Source organism: Corvus hawaiiensis, chromosome 11, assembly GCF_020740725.1.
Source record: "Corvus hawaiiensis isolate bCorHaw1 chromosome 11, bCorHaw1.pri.cur, whole genome shotgun sequence".
NCBI classification, from domain to species: Eukaryota; Metazoa; Chordata; class Aves; order Passeriformes; family Corvidae; genus Corvus; species Corvus hawaiiensis.
In genome coordinates this window covers 13,536,025-13,549,085 of record NC_063223.1, presented here as the reverse complement: position 1 = coordinate 13,549,085, position 13,061 = coordinate 13,536,025, and the positions used below count along the sequence as shown (strand labels likewise).

General features: G+C 44.3%; 1 long non-coding RNA gene across 1 annotated transcript; it reads left to right on the top strand.

Moving 5' to 3' along the window:
- The first annotated feature begins 546 nt into the window (after positions 1-546).
- On the top strand, positions 547-12,580 carry LOC125331860. The gene is made up of 2 exons (XR_007206245.1): positions 547-1,291; positions 9,962-12,580. It is a non-coding gene; the product is annotated as an uncharacterized LOC125331860 (long non-coding RNA).
- Positions 12,581-13,061: the final 481 nt, after the last annotated feature.

Here is a 13,061-nt window from a genome sequence, read left to right as displayed (position 1 = left end):
CCCCCCAGCAGGGATTCCATCCTCAGCCTCATTCCAGCCACTTGCAGAACTAAAGGAGTCAAGCCCTGGGCTGGCAGACCATCTCCCAAGAGCAGTCATTGGAAACTCTGCTTGGGACTGGAGAAAATCAAGCTCTGCTTTTTCCATGCCTTGCACCATCAGTAGAGGTTGTGCAGCTGGGAGGGTAGCAGGATCCCTCGCCTTTGCATTCTGTGCAGCTTAGGTGATGAGTAAACACTTGTTTTTACTGGCAATAGAAAGCAAATACAACTGAGAAAAAGCAGGAATTTGCATGTGCAGTTAGATGCCATATTTAACAAGGTCATGTTATTAATTAAGATGGTGTTTCAGTAGTGGCTTAGCTACGTGTTGATAAACAAGCCTCCATTTGTTGACCTAGAGACACTGTTCCAACACTGCCCCTTTTTATTCAAGGAATTCAAGCTTGTGAGGAAGATGGGGGAATGAAGGACAAGGAATGGTACTTTCTTATACACAGATACCTTCACCCTTTTTTTTTTTTTTCTTCTTAGGAAACAAAGATTTCCTCAGTGTGGCTTCATATCTGTGTATGTTCCAACGAGATTCATTCACCTTGAGGAGTTTTTGCACAAAGCAGCGCTGACACTCATTAGCCGAGTGGGTGAGTCAAGGAGTTCTCTCTCCAGGGGCACCCTGAGGGAGGACAGGTTCTCTCTAAAGTGAACTTCCCCTCTTTTGGAGGATTTTTGCAAGTGCTAGTTAAACACCTGAAGGCCTGGCTGACTCCTGCATAGAGACTGCACAACAGACACTGCAGCTGAAGCGTTGTTAATTCATCAGCAGGGAAGAATCTAATTGTTTGTTGCTCTGGTGACTGTCACGATGACTATGCAAACACGTCTTCCCCCTCCCTCTCCCCAGGTTCTGTGCCCTTTGATTGTCCCTAAGGTCTTCTCTGATTTAAGTTCAGCTGCTCTTCATTTGCATGAGTCATCTCACTGGATGACAAGGCAAGAGAAAAGGAGTGTGAGGGGACAATCTGTCGGGCAAAAACAGACGCCTGAGCCCTCGGAATGGGGCTTGTGTCTCTACTGCTCACCAAGACCTTTCCTGGGAGATCTACTACAGATGAGATGCTGCCCAGTAATTTCCCTCGACATGTGTCTCAGGCTGCTGCAAGATGCATGAGGGCTCGGTGGGTTTCCCAGATTCTGCTGCAGACTGAGATCTTTTCCTGGTGAGCTCTGCAAACCAGGCGGACCAAGTGATCCCCGTCTTTCCCAAAAGGAGCAAGGAAGCACCAAATGAGGTGAGCAGACACAGAGCACAAGGGTGCTGTTCTCAGCCCAGTGTGTGGGTTATGGAAATCCTTTCCATGGGAAATTCTGAATACTTATAGTTTGTGTAGGTTCAGGGAGTAAACAAGCATTTTCACTACACGGGAGTCCACCTGTGTTACTAACTAGGAAGACACTACGTCTCTGGCTCAATCCCACCCTGAATTGTGAAGAGATGGAGGATGGGAGATTCTTTGGATATGTATCACTGTATCCCTGCCCAACTCCTTTATGTACCTCTGCATTCTCCTTGAAGGTTGGGAGCGGTGAACAAGCCCAGTACCACAGAGAAATGCTCAGCATGGTCAGGATTGAGCTCAAAATGGAAAATGCCTCAAGCCTGGGCTAGTTAGCCATGGGAATCTTTTGCTTCATGAAATCTGAGTTTTGAGACTTATGAATGGACAGAAGAGGTATTTGCAAATACCCAGAGCCTTTATGTGATAAATATTACCTCAAATTACTTGGCCAGATTAAAGAAGACATAGACTGATAGCTGATATTACCCCTGAATGTAGCAGGCAGAGCTGTAATCATTAAAATAAATGTCCTCCCAAGATTCTAACTTTATTTATTATTATCATTATCAGTATTATTATAGGATCTAAATGTATCCTGGGCTCCAGGGTACCACAGAGAATGATAACCTTGGCAAAATGGCCATCCATACTCCTGGCTGGAAACAGATAGGGTGGAGAGGAGTTGCAGTGAGCAGAGAGAGCTGGCTGCAAGGAACGCCCTGATGCCAGTCCTAAAATAAGCACTGCTGTCCCCAGGTGGGTGTGAGTCACAAGCTGTACCTGCCAGCATTCTGGGCACAACTCGATGGGAGCTGCAGTGTCCTCCTCTTCAGGAGGGTGTCCTGGTGTCCTCGGATTTCTACCAGTATGTGCAGCCTCTCAGTGCAAGGAAGAAGTAAAGGCTGTGCAGCCTGGAATGCCTTGGTGCACACATGCCTGGGCTAAAAGACATCTCAAACCCATCTCCAAATTAAGGATTTGCCCTCTTTTCTGGGGTGTCCTCTCCTGGCAGAGTATTAATGCAAAATAAAGGGGAAACGGGTTGTAAGGGGAATCTCACAACTTCCATCCGTGTTCTCTGCAACAAAGAGTGAGGCAGGTGTTACAGAAAAAGACATTTTCCAATTTAGTTATAATAATGTTGTGTCAATCACCAAAATGCTAAGATGTGTGTAATGATTTCCATATGAAAAACATATCCTTTATAATGTATACTTGTGTACCTACTTGTTAATATGCATTTCTATTGATCTATATGTATAATTATGTTAGTATAAAACCCTTAAACATATGTCTGCAATCTTATTAAAATAACGAAACAGACTTGGGAACTGAGCTAATTCAACCTGAAACCTGTGGAGAGGGAAAGAAGAGTTCTCCCCCCAGTCCCTTTAATTGTGTTTGAAAGATCAAAAATTTCCCAAACTACTAAAAGCTAAGTAGAAAAATGTGGCAAAATGGGAAGAATTGTTTTACAGCAGAATATTTGTTCACTCTTTTCCAGTAAGCATTGGCTGATATTAAAGCACATCTGATGGTATCTGAAAAATTCTGCAAAGCTTTCTCCTTAATCCCTGAGCCTCTTCTGGATTGTCTGTCCTCTATAGGGCTCCTGCTTTATTAATAAGACTGTCACAATTACAGAGCTGGCTGCAGATTTCCCCAGGGTCTTTCTGAGCAGATCTCTCCCAGCAAACCCTGGATGTTTCTCTCTCTCCCCGAGGTGCCACTACCTGGCTCTCAGTCTCTCACTCCTACAGTGCATTCTAATTTTGTCACACTTGCCCATTCACAGTTTGTTTTAGCATAGGAGGGAGCCTTTGAATGAGAAGAAAAGGAGGTGGAACGAATAAGAAGTTTTAAATATGTGTCTATCAAGTCTAGACTGTGGCCATTCCCATCAGTTACTTGGATGTGCTGAGCTACCCTTGAGGTGCTGTCCTTGGGTTTGGTCTGTCTTTCTTGGACATCCTTTTACCTCACCCTCACTCTGATGCTCTTTTCAGACAAAAACCACCTCTGGCTGTAGCTGTTGCTGGGTCCAGCATCTGACCAGCTGGTGTAGACATCAAAAGGAATGGCTCCTTCATCATCTCTCGAGCACCTGCAGAGACTTTCTGGATTCATGGCTTGCTCCCTGGGTGAAATTCCAAACAATACTCACTGAGCTAATGTAGTGTGTGCATATAACCAATATTATACACACAGACAAGTTACACACATCACAAATCCTCTCCCTGCAGGAATTTCGTGGAGTGAAAAGTTTCAGTGAACTTTGGGAGGAATTTCTATTGAACGCTGAGTTTCTCCAGCAGGTATTTCAAGGAAAGTTGATGGGAGTTTTGCCTTTATAGCCACTGGCCTTTCTTGGAGGTGCCTGTGAGTTTATTACTAATTAAAATGTTGTTCTCCCAGCTTGCAAGAGAGTTAAATATTGAACACCTCTCCCATGCTTTCCAATGCTCCACTTATGGCTTCAGGTCATCAAAGAATTACCTTCATAAGGGACTGTAAGTTACACATTTTTCAGGTATTTACGACAGATTTAAAATGATCTCAAGGCTTGATCCAAGATAGCCATAAACACAACGGGCTTTGAATGAATGCCCTTCTGATGAAGGTGCAGCAATTGGCTGCTCCTGTTCTTTGTAACCAGAAGGAGCAATTAGGAATCCTCCTGTGGCACTATATCTTTCCTTCTGGTTGCCTGCTTGTAGCCATTACCCAGAGAAAAGCAAAGAGGGAAGCAGCTAAATAAGAACCTTCTTTAACTGTATTTTTTTAATCTTGATTCATCTGAGCCTTTATAAATTTCACAAGTACTTTTTATTAAAATAAGAAGGCTAATGAAAGATGTCTGAGTGGGTCAATTAACCCAAGCCTGAGCAGGTCATTAGAAACAATGGAGGATTGTACAGGCAGTCACACCTGACAAGCATGGACACTGGCCAAACGAATCAGATAAAGAGATCGATCATTTTAAAACAAATATAATTTGCTTGATTTGTTTTCTTCTCCCTCTCTAATAGCAAAATTGCTTTGAAGACAAATAGTGGACCCTGTTCATGATCTTACATTTACAATAGTCATTGTCTTATAATCCTTAGGCTGCGCTGTGTGCTATCAATGTGTGTGCAAATAGCATCAGACAACTACATTAGTCTGGGCTGATATTTTGGGGAAAACTCTGCTCATGTCGAGTACAGTTAGAGGTATCAATTGTGCCTTGCACTTCTGAGGTATTAATTTACTGGCTATGTTCCTCTTCTAATTTAGACCACCACGCTGCCTGCTCTAGGCTGCAAGGTCTTCCCTATGGGTCCTCACACTACCCAGAGACTCAGCAGGATTACAGACTCCTTTCTCTACACCTGTCCTTTTTGATCTCTTTAACCACAGGAGGAAGCCTCTCTGTATTAGAGTTCAGTTTGCAGCTGCCAGCAAATCCCACAGCAATTAAGCCCACTGCAAAGCTTGCTGAGAACCTCTCCAAGTGCCAGATGGGTCCCTTCTACCCACTTCCTGCCCTATAACCATGAAGGCACTCGAACACTAAAAAAGGACTCCCTAATAAAAGTGCTGGCTCTACAGGAGTTTCTCTCCTTGGAGAGAGGAACCTGTGGCAGATGCTAGTCCTGGCATGGAAGGTGCTAGTGGGAGAAGGTGAGGAGGACAACGGGGTTGTGCAGTTTTTCTTGGGCCGTTTTGAAGACACGTAGGCCCACCTACCCCCCTGTGAGCCTGTGGGCACCCCAGGCCTGTCCAGAGCCCTCCTCAAATCACCCTGGCTTGTATTAGTATGCCCTGGGGCACATTCAGATCTGCTGCCCGCATGCTGCCAGCAAGATGGCTCTGTGAACAGGATGCTGGCAGGAGGCAAAATGCACTCTGCTTTCAGCCTTTGTAAAGGCTGCTCTTTCAGAGAGCAACAGACAGCCCGCAGGAACCCTTGGAGAACAGAGTAGAACAGATACGACAACAGAAAATTTGGGGATGCAAGTCAGAAACAGCAGTTTCTTTTTTTAATCTACCTTTCATGGCTTACCAAGGGAAAGCAAAGAACCTATCAAGGACATACAGCCAGCCTCTCTCTCTCTCTTTCACTGTCAAATTTGTTGCCTCATTTGGGGTTTAAAAACAAATGATTTTTTTCTTTTTTTCTAAATGAATTAAGCTATCTGGGGATGGATGATGGATTCAGGAGATACAGGGTAGGTTACGAGCATGCTCTTTTGCTTCCCTGTGGGACACCTGTACTCATGAATCTGCAGACATTGACCCAATTACTAAGCCAGCACCTGGATACAAACTCCCTGTGACCATGTCTCCAACTTGCTGTATTCACTGGATTTTGTTCAGGGACTTTTGCGTTTTAGTGCCTTTTTATGCTAAGCTGGCATATGTAAGTGAACTCCATTTTCTGAGCAATTCGCTTCATCCTTTGAGATGTCCTTGTTTTTCTTTTAGTCATTTGAAGCAGGTCCCCTCCTCTCCCTCCTCCTCCTCCCCACATTTCCCAGGATGACCTGCTAATTTAAATGAAAAGGGATTGCAGCAACATTCTCTTTGTCACTGTAAACTCAGGAAGGCTTTGTCCCTTCACTGAGGACAAAAAATTCAGGACAAAAAGCTTTATTTACTCATCCTGTCCTCCTCTCTCACCACAGGCTTCTCCCTCAGTGCCATGATGTTTTCTCCAGCCTAGGTTTCAATTTCCTTTCTCCTTCTTTCTGTGGAGAGACATCTCCAGTCTCACAGAATTGGTATATTGTGTTTTCAGATATTCAGGCTAAATTTTCCTCCAAGTTAGTGTCCATAGCCTTGCATCAGACTTCTCATTAATTTTCTCTGTGAAATACTCATTGTTTAAGTTTGATGAAACCTTTTCACGTTTGACCCACTTGAGGAAATAAACGTGGCACACAGTGTAACAATCATTTATGGTGGGAGCAAAAGGATTTAGCCCAAGCTTTACAAAGGTATTTATGGTGCTATCTTCTATTTAGGTGGCTACTTTGCTATAGATGTTTACTTCTTAATTAGAAATTCAGAGTGCTAATAGCTTTCTGCCTCTAATCTTAAATGTCTGTCCTAGCCACTAGGTACATTTTCAGAATTACAAGCTTGTGGCATGGGAAAAGGACAATACACTGTCAGAAACTCTTCAGGTTATCAGTAAAACCCAGTTTCTGGGCAAATAGGTAAATTCTGGGTAAAATTTGCATTGGGGGCATCCTCAGGAAGAGGTAACTTTACTCCAAGTAGCTGGGAGTACCCTCTTGGAGCTGCCTAAGTCCTGAATTCCACTGGCTGTACTGTAAGGTAAGGTTTCCAGAGGCCTGAGCCTTCCTGTCTTTTTGAGAAAATCCTGTTGACCTAAACGTGGTCCCAGCAGATTTGATGGAGACCCAGTAGTGGCAGGTGTGCACTAACAAACAGTTATGCTTCTCTGCAGCCTTGAAGGAAAGAGAAAGAAAATACACAAACTGTGGACTCTCTTTCTCTGCATGAGAGATCCCCAGACTAGTAATCACATTAGGAAGCACAAAAATTCCTCTAGGAATTGAAACACTTTCAGTATAGGACACAAGGGCAAAAGGTCTTTATTGGAGAAGAAAATACCTCATGCACTTGGGCTGCAGGTTTTATGTGATGTCTAGAAAAGACGACAGTAAAATTGGCACCTCCTTGCTCAAGAGGTCCCCAGTGAACATTCAAGACATATCTTGTTTGCAAACACAAATGGATTTTTACTCCTGTTTTCCCTGAGGAGATTGCAGAGCTATGGCAGAGTGAGCTGTGTTCTCTTCTGGCTCGTGCATCATCATCAAATCTGTCGGCTAATTTCCATTTGAAGAATCGTTATTGCCAGTGAGGAGGCAAGAGCCAGACTGAATTCTCCTCCAATCAGGGTAGAGTTGGATGAGTTGGCATTTAGAGAGATCATCTTTCTGAGTGGTGAGCAGAGACCCGTGGAAGTGGAAAAATTATTGGATCCATTGGAGGCCACCACTGGAAATCTGCCTTCCTGACTGCTGCTGTGCTTTAATCTTGTAGAGAGGAACAGCTTCATGTTTCTTTTTTTAGTTTGTGTGCTGGTTTGCTTCCATCTTGCCATCCAAAAACATGGAAGCTCTCAAATGACCATTAGTATGTGGCACCTGAGAGTCAATTTATATAATTTCTTCAGCTGTTCTAAAAGAAACAGCAAAACAGGAGAAAAAGAGGACTTTCTCCTTTGGGTCTACCTCTGAATCTCTGGAAGAGGTTTTATTTCCAAGGGCTGCCAGACAGCCTTGCTACCTGAGAAACACCACCAAGGAATTCCTAGGAAGTGAGTAGGATAAGAAATCAGAAGCTATTTGCAATGCCTTATCTTCCTGTGAGAACAGATCTCAAATTTGCCTTCAGACCCAAAAGGAAGCAGCATTTTCACCCATACTTACCTGGATGATGATGACAATGATGATGACGATGATTTTTTAAATTTTGTTTCTCAGTCTTGTCTTCCCTTCCCTTCCTGTGCAATACAGGACTTCTCTTCATCTTCCTTGTTTTCTTCCTATTAATTTCTCTTTCTCTCTACTGACCTTACATCCTCCAAAGAGGAAGAGAATCTTGAAGCAAAGGTCAGCTCAACAAAAGCTTTTGAAATACTCTCTTTCAAGGAGAACAACAGAAGTAATTTTTAAGGCCATTATAGAGATAGGATTTTTTACAACCTGGTCTGTTCTATTCCCATTTTCCACTTTTTATTCTTAAGTTTGTAGTGAGGGTAAAGCTGACGCCAAATGATAATGCCTGAGATGGGGAATTGATCTTAGACTGGCCACTCAGAGGAGCCTTTCACGCCTCTCTAAAATGGCTTGGAGCTCAGCTTTTCAGGAGCTTAAAGAGACATTTTGCTACTTGGAGCTCCCCCCTCCGTGCTTTGGGTCATGTTATACCAGCTTCTGAATGTCTGCAGGTCCAATGCCAGTGGCCTGGAGAGGGTTCAGATATTCCCTGGTTGTGCAGGTCCTGCCTGCATGCACTGGACCTGCCGCTCTGCTCTGCATGGAAGATGCACCACACTGGCATCAGCTTCTCGATGGGTGGAGGGCCTGTTTCTGGCTGGCCTCACTCTGCTGTGAAGCTTAGGAACAGCTAAATCATGCCTGAACCCACCCTTTCGGCTGTAGAGAAGACACAGGGCTCTAGACCCTGTGGCAAAATAAGCACCACAGCTGCATGAAAAGACTCCTCTGCAAACATTTCTTCTAAGATCAAGCACAGTTTATTGGTTCAGCATTGGAATCATCCTCTCCCAGGAGGGCTATGCCCTTCCTCAGCACTGAAAGGGCAACCCCCTATCATCTAACAGACCATTTTCATCACTGTGTGTGCATTTGACAGATCTGGTCGAATTATGAAGCCCTTTCTTTGTGAGAAAGAGTATAACAATCACAGATAATGGGAATTGTGCACACTTAAATCCCTGCTTATGCTAAAGGATTGCCCCGGGAAGGGAAAACGTCTGACCCACTTTCATTACAGTCCTTTAAAAGACGCTGCTGTGCCTCCTGCAGCCAGGAACTTTGCAGTGGCAGTAATGGGCAGTTTGTGCACAGTACGTGTGAGTAAACAGAGTGACATCTCATCTGCTGTGTGTGCGCTCCAGCAAAGCCTCGCCGGGCTCTCGGAGCTTTCGGCCACTGCTGCCGCTGCCGAAAAATGTCACTGGCATGTGGAGCATCGACCTACCCACCTGGGAACCTGCCCAGATACTGCCAGGCTCTGGATGAAGGAACTGTCAGGTCCTGTGCACTCACTTGTATCCCAAGCACCACATCTGAATGAGCAGCTTTGGAGATTTTATTTAGCAGTAATTCCAGTCTCATCCTGTGAAAGGAGTGGGGTGAAAAAACCCAAAGACCCCCCAGGAATAGCCAGTCCCTTGCAAGCATTGAGAGTGCTCTTTAGCAGCAGTCAGAAGAGATGCAACTCTTCTGACTGTGCTCAGGTTGAGCTGATTGCCACTGGTTCTGAACCTAGTCCTTGTATTTTGGTTATTTCTAGTAGTTGCAAGGAGGTAGCCAAGTCCGTATGGAGGCTATTTAGCTGCACGAAGAGAGGAAATACCACAGTGCTCATGGAAAATGGACCACTTCCATGGTATTTTGTCTCTGAGCAGAGCAAGATGGCTCACAGGAAGGTGTTAGTCAATTAAAGATAACCTAATTAAAAACATAACATAAAATCCAACCCAGCATTTGCTCCTGCCTGCTCTTCCCCCAGAGAAAGGAGGCACTGAAAGAGGCAAGGATGCTTTTCCTGCTGTCTCTGTGGATAGAGGCAGAGGGGACATTTGAATGAGTATTTCCTCAGTCCCCATCACTACCAGAGTCCTTTGTGTTCATTTTTGAGTATGAAAAGCCCAGGTTAAAAAGAAATCTCCTCCTCTGCAACCTGTTTGCAACTGGTAATATCCCCAGATTCCCTCTGCTCCTCACTGAGGCTTTTAGTACCTCTTGTTACCAGATGGCAGCAGGCTGGCATTTGTCTAGTTAAAATGGATGCTGGAAGCAGCATCGAAAAGCATATTGTTTGATACTGTCATTATTTGCATTTCTGGCTTGGCAGGTACCCAGCTGGACCAATCTGACACAGGCACCTTGCACTGAGGTACCCACATGGAGGGATCAGTCTTTGGATATGAGATGAAGAAGAGGAGAAGGCTGATTTTCCAAGAACCCCTCTAGATCATGGAAAAACATGCTCTGCTTCCCTCTTTCAGGCTGACCTGTTTCCCCAGGACCCCTGGAATGGGAGGGTATCCACCAAAGGGAACACGTGGTGGTGGTGCTGGGGAGGGGATGCTCTCTGCACGCCTGGGTTGGAGCTTGTGAGGCTGTCGGGTGTCAGGGCACTGATACTGTGAGGTGTCAGTGAGCAGGAGATCACCCTGAATGCAGGGGGTAGATGCAAAGCTAAAGCTGGGGTGGTGGTGGGGAATAAATGATAATTTAATATTTGAGAGGTAAGTGTTGGTAATTAGTCTGCAACACTTTGATCATTAATGCATGCAATCAAATTATCATCAAGAATGCTTTCCCACCAGCCACCCCTCCCTTTCCCCCGCTTCTCTCTCTTTATTTTAAGGGCTGGCACACGGCAAAAGTTGACAGCACCAGCCCCATCATGCAGCCAGGACGCTTTCAAAGGAAGCTGCTGCTCCCTAGTGTTTGCAGGATTCAGAGCTGGAGCCAAAAACTCAGGCAGGAAAGACCAAATTCCCAAAGAAAGGCTGGGCAATAAACTAACGGGCCCAGGCAGTTTTCTATCCTGAGCACCAATTCTTTGTTATCTGCTTGACTGTTGATTCCAATCCCCATGGATACAGCTCAGGTTTTCCTGCTTTGAGTTCTTAAGTGAAATTAAAAGCATGCAGTTCATTACTCAGTGCTCTCCTCTCTTCCTCTGATCTTCTGGCTCCCATCCAGGCACTGCTGGCCAATTACACCACCGGGAATAACCTGCCTTTTTTTCCCTTCACATTTCTACATACTCTGCATCTTCAGGAAAAGGAGGAAGAGATCACACCGGGCACTCTGTGAACTCTACCTTTCAACAATGCTGTGAATATGAGTGGATCAGTGTTCCTGCTCTGCAGCCACGGCTGGAGATTAATACCAGCTTTTTGTGAATCCTGCATGGATATCTACCCATCTGTGTGCACTGTATGCATGTGTGAACATGTGTGTGCCCGTGTGGCAGCTCTGCAGGGGCTCAGAGTTTGGCAGAAATGGTTGGAGGATATTTTTCTTGGGTAAATTCCAGTTCAGAAAAATTACCTTTTTTTCCTCTTTTTTTGTGGAAGTTCACCAGCTTTGGTACTGGGAATTTGTAAGACAGGGAAAGAGGAAGAGTTGGTAAGAGGTGGTAAGGCTTTCGAAGGGAAATGCGTTTCTAGTCCAATATTGGGTTTTTTAGCTAAACCAGAAAGTGCCAATGCCCAGTAAATTGAGCAGTGGCTGATACCCCAAACCTCTTCTTGGGTTGCCATGGAAAAGAGTGAGAAGCAAGAGGTCAGTAGCACAATGTACTTTCCCAAAGTCAGAGAAAATCCTCCTCTGGACTGTGCCACCTGAAACATCCCAGGTCAACCTGAATCTCGCCAGCACTGTTGGTGATCCGATCTCCTTTGACAGCCACATCCTAAAGGAAAGGCAAATGAATGCATTAAGATCTCCCTGGATGTTTTATCCAGCCATCTATCAGGATCCCCTGAATAGTATTTTGTCTGCAGAGTTTAACATCAAAGACATGGAAAGTCAATGGGTTGACTTCCTTTATATTCCCAGAATTAGAGGTCAAATCATGCTTGATAACAATATTAATCTATACACACGTTCTTGATAGGCATAATAATAATTGGTAGGTGACAGGAAATGCTGGTGAAGGGTGCACTGAAATTCAGGCCACTTATCTAGGCTTTCAGCACGGCCTGAAGCAGGACCTACATTTAAGATTTTTGGCAAGCCCAAAATACTTCTTTTCATTACATAATTGGCCTGTAACTCTAATGATGATAGTGGAGCTGCTCCAGATTTATACTAATGTAACTGACAGCAGATTTTTGGCTCTGAGTCTGTAAGAAAAAGCTTGCCATAAATTCAGTATTCAGACTATCCTTTGTAGTTTCTCCCTTTTCTCAGGGAGGAAGCAAGCGATTCTCACTTTTCAGATTCAGTTCCTTTCTGTAATATTTTCTTATGGTTACTGGGGGTTAGGTGTCATTCAGCTGACCTATTTAAGGTAGGTGAGCTTGATTGGAGACCACGTTCACCCCCTGTATAACAATGGAGATGTTCCATGTGCACTGTTCCCAGAATAGCTCCCCCCAATAATTACTACTCTCAGCTTGTTTTATGGGCTACGCTACAGAGGCTAAAATTGACTCAAGTTTGAAGAATGTCTATTTAAGTATCTTTTAAATTGTGAATGTTTAAAAGAGCGGATTTTTGAGCGCAAGCCTGGGCATTTTTTATTTTAACATTACATTTAATGGTGTCTTTGGCATTTAATGTGAGGGGGTGTACGTGGTATATCTGTGTGTGTATGTTTATATCTAGAGAGAGATAACTCATGTGGAATGAAAATCCATTTAGCAGAAAAATGAGATCTCTTGAGTGTTTGTATTTTCTGCTGCAACTAGAAAACACTAGTACTATAAAAAAATAAAACACAGAATGATCTAAACCAATAAGATATGATTTTATGCCAAGATGTGAGAATGGATCTATATCTTTATCAGGTTTCTCTCACTCGAGAGATTAAAATCACATGGAAGCTTGTTAGAAATTCACTCTATACAGTATATCTTTCAGAAATACATTGTAATGATGTCTGACAGCTTCAAAAATGAATTACAGACTCGGGGGTTACTTCTACCTCCTCCCATGTACAAATCCCACAACTCAGCCAGGTCCACCCACACGTGTGCACAGACATGCTCAGAGGCATCCCAACAGGATGCCTCCAGGCCTCTGGGCAAATGCAAGATGCAGGATCAGGGTCACTCAAGCTTTTCCCTGATTCAGAGCAGATTGCTGGGAGCCTTTGGTAGCTCAGCCTTGCATCGGGCCGTTTCTATTGAATCATAGGTCAGTTTGGGTTGGAAGGAACCCTAAAGATTATCCAGTTCCAACCCCCTGCCCAGGGCAGGGGCACGTTACTCTAG